We start from the raw sequence: 22,896 nt of genomic DNA, 5'->3' as shown, positions 1-22,896 counted from the left end.
ACCATCTTCCTGTCCAAGTGTGTCCTTCTTTCCTCCTCCCCTGCCATGCAGGATATTTGCCTCCCGCCACTAGTCATCCTGATTGTTTACCACCCCTACGTATTTGCCACCCACACTTTTATATTGATGATTATTTACCACCAAACTGGTCATGTGTTGGATGCCAGTTTCCTATGCCCTTCACCTGCCCCCAGTCTTGATTGACTGTTCGTTGGTTTCTTAAACCCACTCTCATTCTGGTTTTGAACATTGAAAGCTATCTGATTGATGTAGGTGTTATATTCACATTAAAAGCTTAGCTCTTCCCGCCCACATGCAGTCACATATGCCTCTCTTCTTGTGCTTTTACAGTAAAAAAATGTGCCCTTGTGATATCACATTACATTGGTTTGTTTTTATTCACTGTTCGATGCTGATCATGCTAACGTGGCTTCTTAACCTCACTGTTAGGATGGACTGTCTCCCTAAATGCACTCAGTTCGAGCTTATATGCTCCTGCAGGGATCAAAATTAAGATTTGATCAGCAGGAGAGGGGGGGGGGGGCGGCTCTGTTGCGTGTGCATGTAATGGTCACCTGACTGTGGAGCTCCTCTCCGGCTATCATCCTGTTGGGAAAAATATCCGATTTGGGGCCACCCAGAAAGCACACGATGTATCGCTCAGCATCAATACTACTCGGAGTACATCTGGCGAAAATTTTGAAGTAATCTGTTGAGTTTTGGCCGAGATCTCAACTGGTTCAGATTCAGCGTCTGTGTCGAGAATCATGGAAATGTAACTTTGGGCCGCAGGGAGGGAGGAGCCTAAACACCTGTCTGAAGCCAGGCACGGTGATACGCGTGAATACACATCACCTGCTCCTGGAGGTCCCGTAGCCGCCCCCCGTGTGAATGCCGGACTGCTGCCGACTAGGGCTTCACTGCCGAGCTACAGACCCTGACCCTACTCTCCTGCGGTGCTGGCCATGGCCGACAGCTCCGAGGTGCAACGAGACACAGGGCCACTACATGGCGACGTCTGCTTTAGGTTGTCTGCTTGCATGCGCAGTCCCGACCGGTGGGAAGGACCCCCTTGTTTTGCCCTGAACTGCTGGCCATGGAGGTGTGGAAGCGACGCAGACTGAGACCTGTACCTGTGGTAGTGATCACCTTGCAGGGCTCACGACGCGTCCGATCTGGCTGGCGGCTACGGTCAGAGGTTGGCTGCCAGGCTGGCCTGTGTACGGCGGGGTGCAGAACGGTGCAGCTGCGACCAACATAGATACGCGTCCTCAGGCGACAGCGGGAGATTGCTGAATGCGGGTGCAGATTCTGGCCATGGCACACCACGCCGAAGGCGCTGGGTGACGCGCCCCGGCCCCGCATGGGAGTAGGCGAATAGCAGAGCCCAGAGGTTGGTGGCCTTCCCCATGCCAGGCAGCATACCAGATCGATCAGTCATTTTGGGGTGAACACAGAGACACCTGGCAAAGTGTTCCTGGCCCACAGACATCACTTTACAATAGATCCTAATAAACTGGAGTGGGCTCGTACAAACCGAGGGGTATGCCAGCATTTGACTTTGCCAGACCCCTACAGTAAGCCATGGCGGTGGGCTCCTGAGATGTGCTGAGTGCGGGCTGCCTAATAAACTGTAGACTATTGGCAATTCTGAAGGCAACATCGACTGCATGGTGGTGCGGGGCTGGTGATATCGCATAGGAAGAGCGGCTGAAACGTTACTAGCGCTTGGAACTCTGCGCAACCCCTGGGTCTGCCCTGCAACATAGAAATCTGTTACACTGAACTGGCGCAGCACGGTGACCGCAAACTGGTGATACTCCTCTAGAATATATAGTGCGTGTGCGGGACGATTGCCCATCTGCCTTGCGGCTAACCCCCACGCTCAACTGAAGCGATTATCGATGGGAAACAGGTGGAACTTTGACACGTGGCAGGACACAGTCCATCCGAACAAGCTAGTGATATCCACAAACTACGGATGGTATGAGGAATGTGGCGACACATGCAGATGTATGGACATCAGGCCAGCTCACACCCCCTACCTGTGGTACGCACGAAAGGAAACCAATAATCACAACCACACATCGCTTTTCATCACGCCACGGCACAGGTTGTACAGATATAGGGGTCGCCCTGTGTGCACTCGACTGTAACCACTGCAGACGATGTGCACAGAACTGCACCAACCGACGCCTGAGCGTGTGCTGGGTACCACAACCCCCTAATACTTGACTCCCGGGGTGGCCTTCACCACACAGAATCCTTTGGATAAACTGATGCCAAGTGCACATACAGACACCAGCTCTATAGAAGGATTGGGTACCTGTGGTTGCTTGGCACTGCAGCACGTGTTAGACTAGACGACATTGAACATCGGGTTGGCCCCGACGCCCTGTTGGGCATTGCTGGGCGATGCCAAGGGGAACCAGCATGGGGGCCGTGCACACTTTTTTTAACACCCCATGGCCGCCATGAACCATATTGAATCTACGATCCCGCTCCCACCGCAGGGGTGAGGGCCTGATGAAAATGGTCTCCTGCAAACAGTTGTTGACGGGAGGGGTCCAGACGATTGACTGGATCATGCACAATATCCTTTTCAGGTTGATGTAATGAAAAACGGGTGCATGGGTGGCACCGACTTAAATTTGTTATATGCCTGATGAGTGGTGCCCGGTTACGCTGACAGCTGCCGTAACACAAGCACCTCCAGAAATTTTCTCAAGTTCATGAAAGGGTTTCATCATCATGTTAGGGTTGATGGTGCGGGTGGGGGTGGAGCGCGAAAGTACCTTACACCTGGCACTAGGCCAGGTTTTGTTGGGAATGTTTAGTGTTTAAAATCAGAGTTGTAGCGCAGTGGCCGACGCTTGCTGGGGGAGCACACACCAGAGCACTATGAACTACGCAGATATAAATGACGACCACGACACATGTTGATAGGGGATTGACGATCAAGTTACTCTCCTGGAATGTTTAGGGGCTCAATAACCCAGTCAAAGCCAGGAAAATTGCAACCTATGTCACCAGGCGTGGTCCACAGATTCTTCTATTGCAATAGACGCATGCGATTAAAAGTGTCAACACTAACTTTCACCCGCGCTGGGGACCCCTCAGATATTACACACAGTATTCAGCCCAGTCTAGAGGCGTTCTCAGAATGATCCACCCCAAACTAGGTTTTCGGCATCAAGACAGTAAAATGGATACTCAAGGAAGATATGTACTGGTCTGGGGTGAACTAGCAGGTCGCCCTATAGTGATAGTCAATAACTACGGTCCTAATGTTTACGACCCTGAATTTTATGGTACAATACTGGACATTTTAGTTCCTTCCGAGGATGCATTGGTAATTTGGGGAGGGGGTTTTAACACACTCCCTGATGTGTACCTAGACCGCTCCTCAGTATCTCCCCGGAAGCTCACAAGAGCAGCAGCTCCCTAGGTCAAACATCCCTGATCGATATATGGCGCGTACTACACCCACAAGAAAAGCGGTTTACATTTTACTCATCTGTGCATGACTTAGAGTCCCATATAGATTACTGGCTCATCAGCTCGTCCCTCTCAGACGCAGCTTCTAGCTGCGCGATCCACCCCATACCCTCTCAGATCTCTCCCCAATATCCCTTACCCTTACTCTGCGAGATACCTTATCACATACTACCCTAACATGCTTAGATATCCCCATGTATGCGAGTTACTCCATATAGAGATAGAAGAATTCTTCGATTTAAACGATGGATCAGTAAATGACCAAGCCACCCTATGGGAGACATTCAAGGTGTGGGTGCGGGGGGCCATTATGGCAAAGCCCATTGGGTTGCTGAAAACGGTTAGGAAGGAGTTAAGTGTAACGGCATCAAAGCTAGATATGCTTGAAATAGATTATAGCATCACTAATAGTAAGGAAACCCTCTCAGATATCCATACGACATTGGATGAGTTTAATAAGCTGGCAGACAGAGAAATCCTATATATGGCCACTCCCGCCCGAGCCCGTAGATACAGGGAAAGCAATAAATGTGGTAAATTCTTAGCCAATATTCTAAGGGCTGAAAGTTATCACAATCCAATAGCCAGCATTCGGAAGGCATGCAGGAAGACGGTGAACCGAGAACAAGACATTAACGGCACATTCACAGATTTTTACAAATCCCTATATTCCAACCACAATGCCAAATCTATTGAGGAGATAACGAAATATCTTCAGGAACTTGACCTCCCAGCCCTCACTCCCGACATGCTACGCACTGGTTGTACCCATCACACTCTAAGAAATTTCCTGGGCAATAAAGGCCCTAACTTCCGGTAGAGCCCCTGGTTCAGACGGTCTGGGTGTCGAACTATACAAAGAATTCCACGATAAGTTGGCCCGGTACTGCTGAGGGTTTGGGAGGAGGCAATGGATCGAGGCACACTCCCCGATTCTATGCGTGAGGAAGTTATAACAGTTCTCCTTAAACTCTGACACCCCGCACACGACATGTCCTCTTATAGACCCCTCTCCCTGATCAATACAGATGCAAAAATCTTTGCGAAAATCCTGGCAACCAGGCTCTTGCCATACATGCTTATCCTGGTCCATCCAGACAGGCTGATTTTATCCCGACCCGATCCACAGCCTTGAATCTACGACGACTCTTTGGGGTAAAGACGCAAATTGACCCAAAGGCAAATGCACCTATCGCAGCGTTAGATGCCGAAAAGGCTTTCGATCAGTCTCCTGGTCCTATCTGTTTCTAGTACCCTAACGGTTCGGCCTGGGCCAATACTTTCTTAAGTGTGTCCGACTGCTCTATACGAACCCGGTAGCAAGAGTCCTGACTACCCATACTATATCCGCTCTTTTCAACCTCAAAAGGGGTACATGGCAAGGATGTCCCTTCTCTCCTATTTTATTTGCATTGACTGTAGAGCCCATGGTGGAATTTGTGCGGAAAAATCATGCACACACAGGCCTTAGGAATGACGGGACCCCCGCAGATAATATCTCTTTACGCAGATGACACCCTACTATATATTCGTAATCCAAAGGATAATCTGGAACCCATCATGGCTGACATCCACACATTCTCCGAATACTCTGGCTACAAGATTAATATTTGAAATCCGAACTGTTCCCATTGACACCCAACACTAGGGATCTGTCGGATGCCAACGGGTTTAAATGGTCCCCTACACATGTCCGCTACCTGGGAGTCGTCATATCTAGAGACAAACGCGCACTGTACGTGGAAAATCACAGGGAATTCTTGCAGACCCTAACCACTAAACTACAAATTTGGACTAGGCTTCCCATCTCCCTGTATGGCCGAATAGCCCTTCTTAAAATGATGGTCCTCCCCAAGCTGCTGTACTACTTCGGTAACATTCCAGTCTGGGCAGGAAAAGCCTTCTTTACAAGACTTCAATTGCTCGCTGCCACCTTTGTTGGGGGGGGGGGGGCAGCCAGATTGAAAAGGGCCAAACTGGTGGAACTGTTCTCCAAAGGCGGCATTTCAGCCTGACTTTAAATTATATTATTTAGTGTCACAGGCGCAATTCGCTAAACACTGGTTTGATCCCAATGACACAGCCCCACACATCCCCTTGGAAAAATAAGCCGCTTCCCCCGCCGACGTCCGGTCGATAATTTTCAGCCCTAAGCACAGAGACGCATGTGAAATCGATCCAGTTAGTACTACTGCACATGCATGGTCCAAAATATATCAGAGGATTGGGTTGCCAACCCTATATGACCCTGAAATCCCTTTATGGAACTTCCTCAACATTTCACCCACGTTTGACAAAGCCCTGCAAAGGTCGTGGGACCCGAATAAACAGCTAAAAATGCGCGATATGTTCCCGGGGGGTACATACTGTGAACTGGAGGACATTGTTGGAATGGTGGGAGATGGACAGCTTAAACGATTTCAATTTCACCCGAATGAAGGCTACATTTGCCTCTAAGTGGCCAACATTCCCTCAAGAACTCCCTCACTCACGAGCAATTACAGCAGCTGAAGGGAAAAAGAAAGGGGTTTGGATGTTCTATACCCTGGTTCAATCTCACTCTAGGGCATGTAACACTGTCAGGGAACGGGACTTAGGCATTAAATTAAACAGTGTGGCTTAGGTGTTGTCAGCTCACTCGGTCTGTATCCATGAATTCTGGACTACAACTAATCCAATTTAAAATACTTCACCAATTACGCTATATCCCAGCAAAGCTGGCCAAATTTGTGAACGGTTGCACGGGAAACTGCCCAAGATGTGATTCCCCAAATGCAGATGCATACCATATGTACTGGCGATGCCCCCCAGGGGCGAGATTTTGGGGTGAGGTTGCAGAAGTCCTTGATGAAATCACATCAATTCCTGCGTCCCTCACCCCGTTGAAATACCTATTTGGTGATATTGGTAAGGTGGTAGAAACTATTAAAAGACTGTTTATCATTCATGCGTTACTGCAAAACATTGTATCTTGAAATGCTGGAAGTCAGTTAATGCGCCTCACAGCGAAGACTTTCTCGAGGATCTCTGATGGTGAATGAGCGTGAGGAGCAATTTGTATTAACTGTAGTATCGTCAAGCCACCCCAAAGAACTTTGGGCTCTGTTCCGACTCTATCTATGTAATATGATACCCAATGATGACACTGTTCCCCCGACGTCACCCTGATCGGCCACGTGTATTGTGAAATGTGTATATGTGAATTGTATTTGGTGTCCTGTGTGGTGATGCGTCGCCTGCGAGCGGCTCTGCTCTGATGTAACTCTGAAAATAAAAGTAAAATAAAAAAAAATTGATCAGCAGGAGCTAAACACAGCTTGTGGGTATCCAGCATTAACCATTGACCAGGAGCTACCACTGCGGAACCAGGAGCTAGTACATAGTGATCTGCAATTCCAATATTTACATACGATACAATCATATCACTTTCTCCATTATTTAAAACCCTTATGCTTAGAATGTTGTATAGATGTGTCCTAATGTCTATTTATAGAGTGTTTTAAACGCACAAGTTAAATTCTCATGGATGTGTTCGGCATCAGTTGGCCTCGGGAGCCAAAAGTAGCTCCTAGTAGATGTTGGTGTGAAGCTAACCAGGCTCTTCTAGGCCACAAGTTCCCAGCTCGCCTTACTTTTGAACCCTGCTCCTGGGCCTTCTGGTTCGGTGCATCATAGCTTCCGCTCAGTAATGGGGTTGGGTGCTTCTTTGTATATTTATTACTGTCTCTTCACTGCTACCAGGGTTGGTACTTCTTTCCTTACTTAGTCTTCTTTTCTTACTTAGTCTTTGGCCTGTCAGGAATAGGAAAGTCCATTTGAGCCAAGTCACAGGTTTGCATTTCAGCTAATTTGCATACCCACAATGCCTTGTGGCTCAGAACTGGAGGTGAACTTCCAGCAATGGCTGCTAGGTGGCGTTGTGGTATGTGTGACTTGGCTCAAATGGACATTCCTATTTTCACATTTCAGGTTAAAGTTTTTTTTTTCAAACCTTTTTAAACCCACGATAACTTTCTTGGTGTTGTGGGGATATATATATTTTCAAACGATATGGGAACCAATCAAATACATGATATCACCCAGCATGTTGAAATCTTTCATTCCTAAAGATAATTGGCTACGAAAAACATCGGCCAATAAAGGATTTGACAAATGTAAGGAATGTAAAATGTGTATTTGTAGAAGCCAAAGAGAAGGTAGATTATGGATTGAGACAGCAGAAACAATGGCATATTACTAATAAAATTAATTGCTTGACTAAGTATGTGGTATATGCATTCTTATGCCCTTGTGATAAAATGTATATAGGCTTCACTATTTGCCAGATAAAGATTTGCACACTCATCAGATTTTTTGCACTAGCACATGTTGCAGTGCATAAAAGAAAAGGTAATAGAGAACGAAATTTGCGCAGGTTGGAATCTAAACCTATTGTGGAATTCAACACTACAAAACCTATGGGATATAATTCAGATGAAGAATCAGCTCTACATTGTATAGGAGATTAATGGTGATGAACTGACTTTAGTGAATTTGATATTAATACATGAGATTGGTTTTATGATGACACATATAAGGTAATGAATTAATTGGTTTTATATGTAACAAAGGTTTTATATATAACAAAGGTTTTTGGAATGTTTAGATTCAATGAAGTAATTGAATTTTAAAATTCTGAAATATGAATGTCAGATTTAGAGTTTGTATATTCTTCTGATATGGTATTACTAATTATGAAGTATATATTTTTGTACACGGTTGTATGCACTGAAAATGTAGCACTTTTGAATGACATGGGATATTGACGTTTGAATTCTTTGAGATCCTAAAAATAGGCCCTCTTCGGCAGGACAGAATATTGCAACTAGCGTATTATGTCAATGTTAAGGATTGCAACCTAGCCTAATTAGGTTGAAGGTAAAATATATTGAACCACCGCACTTACAGCTTTTAAATTGAACTGTCCTCAGCGTGCCGCGCAGGATAGTACTGCTGTGGCAGAAATGAGCCACTGGGCTAAAGGGCACAATTTTGAGAAATTATTTTAGAAAAGATACTGTATAAAGTCATACCTATTTAAATGATTACCTGTCTTTTTTTAGACAGAGAATAAGAGTTGGCAACAATATTAGTATAGATATAGTGATGTTATGGTAAGGTTAAGATGGCTGCCGGATTCCAGACATTTGTTTAAGACTTTATAAGAGCGAGTCACATGACTATCATAATCGATGGCTCAAAGGTGTATAGAAATAAAAAATGCCCTGTTGTAAGAAGATGTAATTTCGCCTGAGGAAGTCCCAGTGTTTTGAGTGGAACGAGCGGCGTGACAATGAACGCTACATACTCCTTATACTGTTCTGTAAGTCCATGTTGGTTTTAAATGAACTTTAATTGCGGATTGATGTACAATTAAAAATTAAAGCTATTTTTGCACTTTAAACCGTACTGAGGTCTCTAACACTTTTTGTTCCTTACTTGTGAAATTGGTTCTTAATCAGTAAACGGCAATCAAGTGGAATAACTATTTAAAGATTTTTTACGGTCTGTCCCGTGACCGTAGTTGGAGCACCCACTATTTGTAGGCTTGTGCACCACTTTTGTGGTAACTTGTAGTTTTCATTATATCTATATATAGCGGTTTTTCCTGCAACCGTAGTTAGAGCACCCGCATTAAATAGGCAAGTGCACCTTATTTGTGGGAATTGCTTATTTCCACATATATATCCTTTAGGTAAGATCTTTTTGGCTACTGGTTTCCTGAAGGGGAGAGGATTCTTTGTGACCGATTCCCTCTGTGGTGGATGGGTCGTGGGTTTTAAGACAGAATGGCATAGCTAGAGGTGCGATATTGAAGTTTGTCTTGTTCTTGAATTTATGAAGTCTATGTGAAAGGATTTCTTGGGCCTCCCTCGTAAGTCGATAGTGCACCGTCCGTCCCATAGTCACCCTTCACTTCTAAAAGGAGTTCTTTCAGCTAACATTCTTAGTTGTAAATGAAGAGATTGAAATGCATCTTTTTCTAATAGAGCTGTTAGAAGACCTTTGGAGACCGTGTCTCTTTCACAACCCCACACAAATGCTGACACCTCCTTCTGGAATTTGGCATGTCAGCCCTGGGAGTTTGAGCTTGAAGGACCTAAAATAAATGTAACGCGTGCAGGGATCAAAATTAAGATTGGATAAGCAGGAGCTGAAGGCAGCCCCTGGGTATTGTAAGTGTAAGGAAGGCATGGTATCGACAGTAAGATGGACACAAATGACCACAGTTCAAGGGTGTTTGTTGAACTCAAAAAATGGTTTAAAAAAACGCCTATCTAATCCTAAAGCTACGACCATCAAATAATAACGCAGTCCTAGTGGTGTCTTGTCAAAAATAAAAGGGCCTGTACTAATAAACCTATTGCTAATCCTTACCTCTAAATACAAATAGTGTGGGAAACAGTGTTACGAAAAACAAGTGTTCACAAAATCAGGATGTTCAGGCTGTTAGCCTCCCTTCCCCACACTTTCAGCACTGGACAAGTCGTTGGACTCGAGCTTAGCACAGTCTCTGGCCTCTCTAGCACGAGGATACAGTTCAATCATTAACACCAGGGCCTTCTGTGCCCAAGTCTCTTTGCCTTTAAAAGTCTCTTCTTTCAGAGGGCCTGATGTAACAAACAAGCCATATGTTCTTTTCCCCTTTTGGCTTTCACAAGTACTCAATTTCTCACCTCTGATCTCCCTCTGCCAGGCTCAGATCCACTTTAACACAATGTTCGTAGGTTTTTTACTTATCCCATTTCTTGGGTGTTTCACTGTTCACCCCGGACCCCCCTCAGCTGGGCTCAGATCCTCTTTAACACACCAATTAACTTTTTAACACAAATTGCTTTAACCAAAAGCTCTCAGCTGATCTCCTTCTGCTGGGCTCAGACCAACTTCATTTACTTTGTCATCAACTTTCTTTACGCTACTTTCTTTACACTCTTAACATCGAAGACTTTCGACTGTGCATTGGATTTCATTTGACCCGCTGCAGGATCACTTCGATTCACAATTCTTTATCACTCTCTCAGTTGGATACCTTACAGAGACCTCAACGACGGTAACCAATGAATTTAGGATGAAGCTCAAGGCAGACAGGGTGGAGTCAGGTACTGCATTATTCAAAGATATGGTAGTTGAGTGACTCGATCGATTCACAATCAATTGCCCTTTCCCTTTGGATCGAGGAGATATGCTGCCTTGAGTCTCTGAAATGTTTGACATCTTCTTCATTGAATGAGGTGTGTACCCCCTCCAATATGTCCACCTCCACATGTTCTGTTCCTAAATTAGGTTGACCCATCAACCCTCCTTCACACAGAATGCTGTCACTCAAAGTCCTTTTATTTATCACTCCCTTTGTTATTGTCCTCTTCATAGAGGATGTTGACAGAGTGTAATCTAAATTGTTATTTAATAACTTGCTCATACTCTGTAATGCAGGGCAGGGACTAGATGTTCGTATCTGATTAAGTCCATAATTGGATACCACTTCCTTCTGTGTTTGGACAGGGGAATGGGATGTGGATGTGGATGTCATGGTTCCTGAACGTTTGGGTCTGACATATTGAACAACGCCAGTGCCTTTAAATCGTCCCTCTAGATTACGCTGCTACTGCTTAGATTGTAGCACATGGACATCCGCCTGATTAGAGATTGCGATGAAGAGTAACCACAGGAAGTGGAAAGTAATCAATCCAGCGGTTAATGTTAGGTTAACATTCACAGAGAACCATTACCTTTTCTTTTAATGATGTTGAATGTGCAAAATTGCAAAGGTATAATGCAGCAAGCACTGAAATGTGTTTATTTTCAGTTTGTATAATTATACTGCTTAAAGATCACAAGAACTCACCCACAGTCCTTCTAGTCAATCGAGTTCACTTAGCGAAGACGATTACCTGTGAATGAGCCTCTGGACTCGGATTTCTTGGTGAGTCGCAGTTGCAATCGTCTCCGTCGAGTAGCAGGTAGTAAGTGACAAAGTTCTGGGCTCTCCCGGGAACACACGAGAACACCCTCGACTTTTTCAGTGCTTGCAAGAATTGTAAGACACCTCTCCAATAGGCCGTAACGAAAGACTCGAAAAACAGCGTCTTGCACACGAGAACACACTCGCCACACTTGCTCCTCGTTTTATTCATTTAAGACATTGACATCAGGGTGCCATTCTTAATTATTTATGAACAGCCGAGTTGTTATTTAAAATGTATGGAATACTGTGGGCTAAGCAACAGGCATTCATTATTACGATATAAGAATTCTGGATTGGACATGTGAAACGTTCATGAAGCTTCTTTTTTTCAGTTCTCTCTCCATAGTGTTGTTCTACCGGAAAATGAATGATTTCTAACTTAATTTGGTTAGTTCCGAGACATTATTTAGAGGGATAATAACGGCATCAAGGAAGCTTGAACCTTCGGACCTGATGGGGTAGCAATTGATGCCTTGGAGACGATTTTGGATTAGTGGGTAAGCTGCATCAGCTATTTAACAAGTGCAACATAATTAAAAAATACCAACACCTAGAGTGGTATTAAAACAAACTGTGCCCCTATATCCCTATATAAAAAGGGACTGTATACTGAACCATCCTCATGGCACGCTATTGATAATCTTCAAGATAATGGGGGCAGGAGACGTTTCTGCCGGGCTTACCTGGAGGCAAGGGCTTAATAAAAACATTATGGTGATGCTAAGTATGGGTTCATAATGGCTGGGTCAACCTGTGGTCTGAATAGCACAATAACATACTGTGTAAGTAAAAGTGGGAAGAGCGATACAAAACTATGTGCTTTCTCTGCTGAAAAAGCTGCAGCTAACTGGGGCAAAAGCTAACTAACTATTGCTGGTGAGAATTTCATTGGACAATTTGGGGGAAGGTCTATATTGGTGGGAGGAGGTGTATATATAACGCACCTCAAATAACCTATTGAGGGCTAGAAACAAGGCCATATTCTGCCATCTTTTTCTTTTTCCTCTTTTCATTTTCTTTTTTTAACCTGTATTTGACTTTGTAGCCAACAATACCTTGTTGAATTATCCCATGGTACAATGTAACAAGCCTAGACTTCAAATTCAACCGAGATCATGGCATCCCTCCGTGCACTAATTTTGCCAGAAATTCTTCAGGGCAAATAATATGTCACCAGCACTTGCTACTAAACAGTGAATTGGTATATTTGTTAGTCTGTCCTCGTACCAGAAAATAGGCCCTGAATTATTCCGTATTTATAGTGCAGTATAAGGTAAGGAAAGGAAAGGCTCACGCTTAACACTTTTTGCATGTGTATGCTATCGAGCATACACATGCAAAAAGATGCGTTCCTGGCCGCCACCTGAACAGCAGATATCAATCTGGGCTTCAAGCCTTTAGCAGTATATATTTTCTTTTTTTTATTTGGCGTTTGGTTTGTTACAAACCTTTGTCAATTCTCTACAAACGGAATGAAAAAAAAGAAGTTATACTAGCATTTTCATATATGTAGGTATTCAGAATAAAGTCTTTGTTCATTTTTGTATTCAAATTGTTTTAGATAATTAAATGATGAAAGACGTTAGAGCAATAGACATTCTAACATTCTCTCCTTTGCACAGCAACTTCCACCACATTTCAGCCTCGAGGTTTTGAGACGGACATCGAGGCACCTAGTTACTTGGTTCGCAGTACTATCAGATCAGGACATATAAGAGCTAAGTGTGTTAAGGTATCACTTTGGACTTTACAGTCTAAAGGCATCAGACTCTCCAAGGCCCATTTCTCTTATCAGAACTTGATTCGTTAAAAAAAGATTCAATCTAGTGCATAGCAGCAGATTTCGGTGGTAGGGTTTGGGAAATTTGGTCAGATATTTCGGGACCACACTGCTTGATCTGGTGGTGATAGTTATGAGGCCATGTGGATTATGCGTTTGTGTTAATTCAACAGTTTATATCCAATCCCAATTCCACAATTATTTTTGTGGCTGCATCTGGGTTGTTTATAAGGAGGTCTAAATCTGCTTCTTCCATTGCTGCTAAGCACTGATTATCCCTGCCGTGTCTGACTTCTTTCCTTTCTGACTGACCCTCCCAGCTTCAACTTGGGTCCTTCCTCTCCTCTATCTCTACCTGTGGTATTCCCCAGGTGTTTAACCTCTCTCCCCGGCTGTTCATCCAATACCTGGCATTTCTTGCCCACTGCATTGCCGCGCTCTCCCCCAACTTCCAGTGCTATGCGGATGACTCTCGGCTCATTTTCAGGCTACCCTCAGCCTCCTCTTCTCGCTCTCTTATCTCTGTCTGCTATCAAGTCATGGTGTGCCGCCAATGATCTCTGCCTTAATGCCATTAAGACCGAGATTCTCCTCATCGGCACACCCGCTCCCTCCTTTCCTGACACTCTAGCCAGCCTCTCTTGGCCCTCTTCATGCTCCCACATGTGAGGCTAAAAACCTTGGGGTCATCTTCGACTCCACACTCACCTTCTCTCCTCACATCTCTGATGTCTCTAAGAAGTCACCCTACCAGCAGCACCTCCTCAGAGGTATTCTTCCTTTCCTCTCCTTCCCCCAGAAGCTCACTGTCTCCAGAGCTCTGGTTCTCTCGAAGCTGGACTATTGCAACAGCCTTTTTCTAAATCTGCCTGCTACTACTCTCTGCAACTCATCCAGAACATGACTGCAAGGCCTCCAGCCCAGGGATCGTATCTCTCCAGGACTGAAATCTCTGCACTGGCTCCCAGTGGCTACAAGAATTAAGTTCAAAGCCCTCTGCATTGTCCACACGGCCTTCTAAGGCCTGGGGCCTCAAAACCTTCAACTCTCTCTTCCTAAATATCTTCCTTCTCGAGCTCTTCGCTCAGTCGCCTCCAACTCCCTCATGGTCAGTCGCTTCTCCAAGCAATGAGTTGGTGGTAGATCTTTGTTCGACTGGGCCCGCCCTCTGGAACAGACTCCCTGCCTCCCTGAAACTTGAGGAGAACCATCTCCCATTCCAGAAGCACCTCAAAACCTTTCTCTTTGCTTCTGCGTTTTCTCCTCCTCTCCCCTGCTGACCTCCTGGCTGAAACTGAAGCTGCACTGGTTATCTAGCCATCCTCTGATCTTGGGGTCCAGGTCCCTCCCCTGCCAGTCACATACACCTGCACTGCCTTCCTGGCAACCCCCACACTTGGGGACTGTTTTTCTGTTTCCCCACAGTCCCACTACCAGCACTTGACACTGGATGTCTGCACTTACCCTTACACTTGCCACCTGCTGGACGTACTTCACTTATTGCTTATTTATTCTAATATCCCATGTACTGCACTGTCCTCTTGCCCCCCCACGCACTTTCCCCCTTCCGATGTATTTGCGCGATCTGTATGACACCTGGCCTTGTAGGATTGTTGTCTGTCTTCCCTCTGTCCCCCCTCCCTTGCCTCGTTGCGCCTTAAAACACTTGTGTATAGCCGCGTTATAAATGCCTAGCATATCATTAGACCAGAGAGCAAGTATCCGATCTTGGGTCACTGTGGTATCAGAATGGATAATGTCATATTGCTTTGGGTGACTTTGGATGGACAGAGTTCTAAAAAGGACAATAGATTTCCAAACAACTGCTGCATACATGAAAGTCAAGTCCAGTTCTTGGCGAATGATTGATATGTGCATACATCTAGGCAGTTTTTGACTTTTTTCCAAAACGGACCCTCCACAGTATTTCGCGTCTCCCATGGGAGACATAATGAAGCTTCTGAGCCATAGGCGAGTATAGGTGTTACTTATTGTCTGTAAAACCTGATTACTGCAACAGTTAGAATTTTCCAAATGTGTTGTTGTAGATGCCTTTCCCCGGCTTACTATGTGTGAGAGAAAATAAAATCACCAACCCAACCCCTTTCGGGGAAGGAGGCACCGAGACCCGGCTGCAAGAGTTCAAAGGATGGTTTATTTCTCCAGCTAGGAAATAACCCAAATAAACCCCCCCCATACTCAACATTTACATCATACTTGTATATATATCAATTAAAGTAACTCTAACAAAAAATACTAAGCGGACCTGATTGGCCAGGTGGTGTGGTGCTGTAGGTGTGGGTGGCATCTCTTCCTTCTGGTTGGCTGAGTGGCTGACGAGATGATGGACGTCAAATATCTTGTGCTCCACGCAGGTCAGGGTCCGGTCATTGTGGTCACTACCTAAACTAATATGTTGCATTCGAAAAACACTAAATAACAAATTATCTAAATATTTTATGCTACTTTTCATATTTCTACACAAGTTGCACATAGTAATTATTGTCAGTACAATTGGGTCATTCGTGGTTTTAATTGGAGGCCTTGACCTTTATTGTGCATGTAAAAAGAATCAAGCTGTGTTTCACACATCTCCTAAGTCTTTAGACCTATTAGTATAAGTAAAAACATATATTATGGTAAGATGCTTAAGGTTAGTAGTGGGTGTGTTGGGTGGGTTTCGCAGCACAGGCGAGGGTCTGGCACTTGAAAGAAATACCTTACAAGGAACGCAGGGTCAGGATGGCAATAAATTGCTCTAAATGGGGGTGGGTGGCTTGCACGTTTATGGGGACGAACGAGCAGAAAGTGCTTAGCTCATCCTGGTTCACATGCTGGTGGTTCTCATGCTAGCAGTGATCTCAGAGGAAGAAAACTGTATCATATTGGTTGTTGCAACTTTCTCCGGCTTCAGCGTGGGAATGGGAGCGCAGAGCTTTCCTTCGCAGGGGGAGTGCAAGGGTGGGGGACAGCCAGCTGCCTGCGCGCCTTGTGTGTGTGTGTCTCTGTCCTTGGCTGCTGCGGTGGAAGGGGAGCTGAGCATTGCTGTACTATCGCAGTGAGGTCTGTTTACCCAATATGGAGTCGAAAGGGGGCACAAAAGATGGATGCCCCGTGTCCTGCTCAGTAGTCCCATCTATGTAGCAGTCAACCGTGGTTAACTTTACATAAGGGCAAGGGGCAATCCCACTACCGGAGGCACGTGGTCCAAGCCTTGTACTGAGGAGTGTACGGCGCGAGGGGGCCTGGGGACCCCTCACTCCCATACATTCCCCCCTTTCGTTACATCTAAAGTAACAAACTACTTTATCTCGTTCTTTCCGTTCTCCCTTCGGTAGCGCTCAGCTTCAGCCACAGCCTCATCCCAAGCGGGTGTACCCTTTATTGGCATCCATGCTTTGCATACACTTCTTAAGCTGTTACCTCTTCTTGCGTATTCTTCTGGGGTGACCATTAAGTATATCCCACCATCCCCATCTAAATCTATCCAAACCTCGTTATACCACAGCAAGTTCTTTGGTTCTTTAATGGTAGTGTGATGTAGACTATCGACCACGTCCCCATACTGCCTACAGATGGCAGTCATTCTATATTGCGGTGTGGTGTATTCTCCAGTTTGTACTTGGGCATCTATCATGGTAGCCACCGTTGTCTGTCGGCCCACTGTTACCATCATCATCGCTGAATTAGGCATATTATTTTCACAGCATCTTAGTCCCAGTTGGCACACACAGAATATTAGGAGAAGAAAGACAATAATGGGAATGAGTATCTTCGCTGCTATGTTCACCCATGATGGTATCCAGCTGAACAGATTGTCGAACCAGGTGTTGTTGTCTGCTCCACCTTCTGTTCTCATTCTTTCTCCTAAGTTATGCACTGCTGTTATCACGTGTGACAGTGTTCCGTTATCAGCATCTGAAGTTGGTACGAACGTGCAACACGCCCCCCAATTTTTTTGCAAACACCGCCGTCCATTGCTGTGATAAGATCTAAGACACATCTGTTTTGCATCGTCATCAGGCGCAGTGCACGGAGCTCTATTTTTATGATGTTGAATCCTTCTTCAGTGTCGTTAGCCAGCTGGATGAGCTCCCAGCGTGTTATCTGCAGCCATTTCGCGTTTGTCCTTGCTTGAACGCCTGGTGCTAGAAATGATGCAAAACATGTCTCTGCAGATGAGAAAAGCTTGTACTGCTGCGGGATTTCAGCAAGGAGTTCTGACGATTTGGACGAAATATAATTGGATCTTTTTCTACGTGACAACTTGGTTCTCAATGTTTCTTCTGACAATAGTTCGTATGCTGGGTGCTCCTTGATTGTCTCCTCGGGCGCTGTCTATGTGTCAGCCGATTGCCCTGCTGCCAATATGTCAGCCGATTGGCCTGCTGTCGAACTGTCAGCCGAAGGCCTTGCTGTAAACTGTATGTGGCTCTCTGGTATCACCATTAGTGCTGAGTCAAGTGTGGCTGGGGCACAAGTGCCCCTCCAGGATGCTGGGAGATGCAGCTAAGCTCATTTGCCACAGATCCAGTATATGTCCATTAATGCAGCAGTGACTTTTTTATATCTGGTATTATTAAAGTCTTATTGCACTGCTGTGCGGTTCCCATATTCACCTTCCCTTCTCCATGGAAGCAAAGTTCGTGCAGTATTTCCTTTTGAATCTTTATGGGTCTCTCCAGGGGTGTGACCCATGTCAGCTTGGTGATATGCTGTGACCAGATGGGGATGCACGTTTCTTTTGCCCACTCGTATGTTTCGTCTGGCAGCCCTCTAAACCCCTCAGCTTTGCATTTAATCGTTTCATCATGCCACTTGTCTGCATACCTTGTCCCTTTTATGATGAAAAATGGCTCTTGGAGGCAGATTACTCCTTGTCGTCTGCTGGTGCATGTTTGTTCGTTTTCCAATTTTTCCATGGAGACTGTGTGTGCCTGAAATGTCTTTTTTATTCTACACAGCATCAGATGAATCAAACATTGGGCCTCAGACAAGGGTACTTTCTGTGGAACTAACATTTTTGGGGTTCCAGTTGCATGAGGAATAAGTGAGCACACGTAGCAACTTTCATTACTTGCTTGCTTTACTGCGGCGCTCATGTCTGAATACCATTTATTTGATTGGTCAGGGTGTCGGGGGGTCCTCTATTTCATCTAACCCCAGGTTGTGATAAATATCATATCTGTTTTTCCCGCCCCCTTTTTCTCCTCCTTCTTTTGTTTCTTAATTGAGTACCAACTCGTTGATATTGCAGCGGGAATATTCTGGACCATGCATCATCAATGTTGTTCATGGTGACGTGTGTATTCAGTAGTGGTTTCTGGTGCCGTGCTTGTGTGCATGTTTGTGTTTCTGGAGTTAGTCAACCAATAGTAATAGTCATTTACATTCCATCCAAGCTCTATTTCCTTGGCCATAGTATTACTCAACAATGGAATAGCAGTTTTGTTTACATGCAATTGTTCATAGGGTGACGTTGTATTTATACTATTCGATTCAACGTTATAGGTGTCCTTCAAAATGGTCGTTACTCCAGTCCATATTAGTTTAGACCCTGGTTTTGTCATCTTAGCCCCACTCCCCCCTTTGTTCATTTAATTTGCCACAAATAAAACGTTATACCAAATAAAATAAAACCTCATTATTGCAAATAAATTGGCAGCATATTTTATAATGCATTCTACATTGCTCAATCTACTGGCCCTAGTGGCATCCCTATTTCTATCTAACATTTCAGCCTGCTCAGCCGTTTCATCGCATTGGCTCATGTTGAACCTATGTGGGCGAGACAAATTCGTTAAATCATCATGAAAAGAAGTATATTTGCAATTGTTAATCTTTTTGCTCAATTAGGCATTTAACAATTTCTTTCCATTTATCATGAAAACAATGAAGAAAAATAGAAAAAATAACACGATTCATATGAGATTTAAAAAGAAAAAGAGAAAGAGAGAGAGAGAAAGACAGAATATATAAAAAACATTTTGCTCTTTCACTATTCTTTCCCTCTCTTAGTTGCAGTTTTCATCGTGTCAGACTGTGTTAGCGGTGCCATCCACACAGTTTGTTTCATTTTGGGGGAGTGCAACACTGTGCGCCCTTCTCACGCTGATAGGTGCACCCAGTATTTCAGTCCCTTCACTTTAACTGTCGTTGGGGTGCTGTACACCACTGTGTATGGACCATTAAATCTTGGTGAATTCCACCTTCTTACAAAACTTCTAACATAGATGTGTTCCCCTGGCATTAAAGGCCCCTCCGGGCTATCTGCTGCCGGCATGGAGGTGTCTGTTGCTACATCTTCAGTGAATGGCGGAGCAATTTGTTTTGCTATGCTGCGTACTGCGCACATTAGCTGTGATAGGTATTCCTTAAACTCTTCCCCCAGCACTGAGACAGCCCTGTGTGCATCGGACGCCCTCCTAACAGGAAAGAGTGGCTAGTGCATTCTTCTCCCCGTCACGGTTTCGTGCGGGCTCAAATGGTGATCCTTGCATGGTTGATTTCTGAGTTGGAACAGTGCTAGGGGCAGACAATATACCCAATTATTTTTTCAACGTGCTGCATAATTTCGATAAATTGCTTTTGAGCAGCCCTTTGATCCTCTCCACAACTCCATAGGCCATTGGATGATAAATCGAACATAGTTTTTCACCCCCAGAAGGGAGGTTACTTCTTTGAAAAGATCATTCACAAAGTGCGTGCCGTTGTCTGAACGGATCACGTCACAGATTCTCCACCGCGAGAATACTTCCCGCACAAAGAACTTGGCAGCACATTTTGCATCAGGATGGGGGCAGGTGCCCGCTTCCACCCACCGTGAAAAAGGGCATACCACCACAATCAAGTATCTCGCTCCGTTACATCTTTCTCCCATATCGACGTAGTCGATATGTAGTTCTCTGAATGGACCTGTAGGGCGTGGCAATGTGCCACGCAGAGTTCTTAATGTCATTCCTGAATTGTAAGTTTGGCATGTAGTACATTCAATCACAAATTTAGACAAGTATTCGTGCAGATTGGGAACAAACCAATCCTCCTGAATGTCTGAGGCGATGTGTTGTTTTGCAACATAGGCTGGGAAATGCAGTGGTTGGAACGCTACTTCTAATAATTCTACAGGCATCACTACCTTGCCTGTCTGTGGCTGATTGTTTACATCCTCATTTGCTGCACAACTCCTGCTCTTCCAGTGGGGCCTTTCTCTGGAGTTGTATCAATTGTGCTATGGGCGTGTTACTGTATGTTTCTGCTGGTTGTTCTGCTGTGGCTGTTTTTACAACGTCCTCTGATGTTGGTGTCTTATTGAAGTACGAGGCTTCCTTAGTTGCTGTGTCGGCTGCCGCGTTCCCCAATGAGACGGCGTCTGTGTTATTGGTATGGGCTTGGCATTTAACCACTGCCACTACCGATGGCTCTGCTAAAGCTTCTATTAGTTCATTTAGTAACGTGGCATGTTGTACGGGGGACCCGTCTGCTCTTCTGAACCCTCTCCTTCGCCAGCGTGATAGCCCTGAGTGAACTGTGGGGGTGACGTAAGCTGAGTCTGAATATATTGTTACGGCACAATCTTTGGCTGTGTGTAACGCACTGATTAGTGCAGTCAGTTCGGCTGCTTGTGCAGAGTAATGTGAGGGGAGGCGCTTTTGAACAATCACTTTGTATGTGTCTTCTTCCATGCGCACTACTGCCATCCCCACATGTTTCTCTCCTGTCTCTGAGTTTATGGATGCTGACCCGTCTATGAAATAGATTTCTCCTTCTGTAAGGGCATTTTCTCTTGCTTTGGGAATGTCATCGCCCTCTCCCTCATACATGCTACAATCGTGTTCCTGTAAATCTTCAGTTGTGCATGGCTCTGTAATGAATGTGGCTGGGTTCACTGTCTTGCATCTGACCACGTGTACATTTGGACTTGATATTATTATTTCATAAGCAGATGCTCTCTGTGTTGTGAGAGTAGATTTCGATCTTTCCAAGATAGCAAATAATGAGTGTTCTGCATATAGCGTCAATGAACATCCCATTGCGATCGTGGCACTTTTCTCAATGGCGAAGGCCGCTGCAGCGAGGGCCTGTTCGCAAGCGAAATGTCCCTGCATTACTGGGTCTAATATTCCACTGTAGTACGCTAATGGTTTGGGGCCTAGCGATGTCTTTTGTGTCAATACTGCTGTCATCAATGTTCCATTGCTGTGTATAAACGGGAATAATTGCCTTTCATAATCTGGATTTGCAAGGACTGGGGCGTCTGCAATAAGGTCTTTTAATCGGGAGAATTGGGCAATTGTCTCATGTGTCCATTTTATTGGGGCCCTGTTCTTCTGAGCTTCCTTCAGTGCTTGTAGCATTGGCCGTGTGTATGCTGCATAATCGAGGATCCATGCTCGGCAATAGTTACATATGCCAAGAAATTTCTGCATGTCCTTCACTGTTTTTGGTATGATAATGTGTCGAATGGCAGCAGCTCTGTCTGGTAGTATTCTTTTTCCATCTTTAGATATTTGCTGGCCGAGATATACAACGTCTGCAAGGCAGTATTGTAGCTTTCCTTTGTCCACCTTGTATCCCTTGGCAGCCAATACGTTAAGCAATGTTATCTAGTCTTCTCTACACTCTTCTTCTGTTTTGCTGCAGACGAGTAAATCATCTACGTACTGTATAATGGTGCTCCCTACATCTATGTTGCCGATATCTTTTCGTAGTACTCTGTTAAAAATGCTTGGGCTCTCGCAATACCCCTGTGGGAGTCTGCGGTATTCATATCTGCTGTTTCCTAATGTAAAGGCTGTAAGGTACTGCGACTCTGGTGCAAGTGGCACAGAGAAAAAGGCATTTTTCAAATCGATGACAGTGAAGCAAGTTGCCTCTTTTGGTATACTGCACAATATTGATGCCGGGAAAGGCACTAATGGGACTCTTTTTGGATGATGCCATTGAGTGGGCGGAGGTCCTGGACCATTCTCCACACCCCTCCTTTCGCTTTTTTAATCGAAAAAATCGCTGTGTTGCATGGGGAAGTTGATGGCACTAAGATACCTTGGCTTAGGAGTGCATTCACTGTTTCTCTAATACCTTCCTCTGCTTCTTTGGATATTGGGTATTGTTTCACTCTGGGTGGGAGGGCACCTGGTTTCAGTTGTATCTTTATGGGAGTCACCTCATGCAACAATCCCACATCGTGTGGCCCTGTAGTCCAAATTTCAGGTTCTACCCTGGCCATGTCTTCCTCAAATATTTTCAGTGGGGCCTTTATGTTAGCCATGAGTGGGTTGTGTATTTCTCTGTATTGGATCATAATGTCACATGGTATGCTTATTTCCATTATTGTTTCTCCATCCCCCTCGTAATCGGTAAACAATTCTTCATCAGTTATATCTTTTAGCATTATGTTCGGCTCTATGCATAGCACACTTCTCCACTCGCGTCCAGGCCTATGACTACAATGCGTTTGTTGGAAGCTTGAACTGTCTCAATGTCTATAGATATAATTGTGCCTCGCACTACATCTGTTGGTGTGATTGAGCGGAATATGAAGTCTGATGGTATTCTCCACTCTTTTTGTCTTATTTCAGGCACTACTCGGGCTAATACTTGTATTCCATAGACT

At 44.9% G+C, this 22,896-nt stretch overlaps 1 protein-coding gene and 1 long non-coding RNA gene across 3 annotated transcripts in view; one reads left to right on the top strand and one right to left on the bottom strand.

Moving 5' to 3' along the window:
- The window catches only part of ANKRD12 (ankyrin repeat domain 12), a 1,194,452-nt gene that overhangs the window by 16,180 nt on the left and 1,155,376 nt on the right, over positions 1-22,896 (top strand). The window lies entirely within an intron of this gene.
- The window catches only part of LOC138481311 (uncharacterized), a 236,480-nt gene continuing 229,003 nt past the window's right edge, over positions 15,420-22,896 (bottom strand). The window contains exon 2 of the long non-coding RNA XR_011274216.1: positions 15,420-19,061. This is a non-coding gene — a long non-coding RNA (uncharacterized lncRNA). The remainder of the gene's footprint in view (positions 19,062-22,896) is intronic.

This window comes from Ambystoma mexicanum, chromosome 5p (genome assembly GCF_040938575.1).
Source record: "Ambystoma mexicanum isolate Mex_15411 chromosome 5p, UKY_AmexF1_1, whole genome shotgun sequence".
In the NCBI taxonomy this organism is placed as follows: Eukaryota; Metazoa; Chordata; class Amphibia; order Caudata; family Ambystomatidae; genus Ambystoma; species Ambystoma mexicanum.
This window is presented reverse-complemented; position numbering and strand designations above follow the sequence as displayed.